Consider the following 1200-nt stretch of genomic DNA (forward strand, 5'->3'; position numbering starts at 1 on the left):
CACACGTGCACTCTTCCATGAATAAAGGGGGAAAAGTTTTCAAACCGGAAGTCAGAGCGAGATGTGCGAAGACAGTGCAGAAGTGAGTGCCTTCAAGAGTGAGGATTCCCGCTCCCGGGGTCCTTGACGATGAAGGAAGAGGGGCAGAGAGCCATGGAATGGCGGTGGCCTCTAGAAGCTGTGAACGGCCTTCGGCCGACAGCCAGCATGGAACCGGGGATCTCAGTCCTACAACCACGAGGAACTGAAATTCTGCTACCAACCTGAACAAACGAGGAAGCAGATTCTCCCTAGAGCCTCCAGCGAAGAATGCTGCCCTGACCACGCCGCCACTTTAGCCAGTGAGCACGGTGTCCCTTCTGACCTAGAGAACTGAGAGAAATGAACTGTGTTACTTAGAGCCGCTAAGTTTGTGGCAATCCGTTGGGGCAGCAATGAAAACCTTATATTCTTACTCTTTCTATCCTGGCTTCTTTGGAACTGTCCCTACTCACCACGTCTGAGTTGATAACAGCTTTTCAGTTCTCTTGCTGCCTTCTGCCTCTTCTGTCCCTGCTGCCTCCCTCGCCTGCCCCCGTAGAGTCCTCTCCACCCTTGGTTCCCTTGGAACCCTTCCTGCTTCTCTTCCTTTTCTCTGCAGCTTTCATGGGCATGTTCTGCAACTGTCTGTAAATACTGGTGTCTCTCAGGGGCCTGCTCCTAGGCTCTCATGTCATATACTGGGTTGTCTGAAAGTCATGACACATTTTTGCATAGAAAAACATGGAAAAAATACATCACGACTATCCCTATGACCTAATATATACTCTTGCCTTCAACCAATAAAAGCTGGCTTGGGGTTCTCAAGTCACATTCACAGCTCAGAGAGGTCACTGTTTAGTTGTCTAGCATCTTCGGGGATGTTCCGAAGTCTCTGTGACCTTGAACTTGTCCTTTCTTCGAATTGCTTCTCCATCTCCTTCATCCCCTTCTCCCACTAACTGCACCTCTAGAGTCAACCAAGTCAGGTATTTGCCACTATCATTTTTTTAGAGCGATTTTTGCTATAGGGCACATGTACTTGCCAGAGAGACAGAAAATGAGAAATCATCTTCCGGGGGAGATAGAAAGCGAGAAATCACTCCCTTGAGGGGATGGCCATGCCACAGTCTCTTCTCCTCCATCCTCCTCTCAGGATTTTGGGCATGCACGCACATGTGC

At 49.4% G+C, this 1200-nt stretch overlaps 1 protein-coding gene across 1 annotated transcript in view; it reads right to left on the minus strand.

The window, feature by feature from the left end:
• Positions 1-372, minus strand: part of CLGN (calmegin) — a 40161-nt gene extending 39789 nt beyond the window's left edge. The window contains exon 1 of the mRNA XM_006144631.2: positions 264-372. The gene's annotated coding sequence lies outside the window, so the exon portion shown is untranslated. The remainder of the gene's footprint in view (positions 1-263) is intronic.
• Positions 373-1200: the final 828 nt, after the last annotated feature.

The sequence above is a fragment of the Tupaia chinensis genome, unplaced genomic scaffold, assembly GCF_000334495.1.
Source record: "Tupaia chinensis unplaced genomic scaffold, TupChi_1.0 Scaffold000127_2, whole genome shotgun sequence".
In the NCBI taxonomy this organism is placed as follows: Eukaryota; Metazoa; Chordata; class Mammalia; order Scandentia; family Tupaiidae; genus Tupaia; species Tupaia belangeri.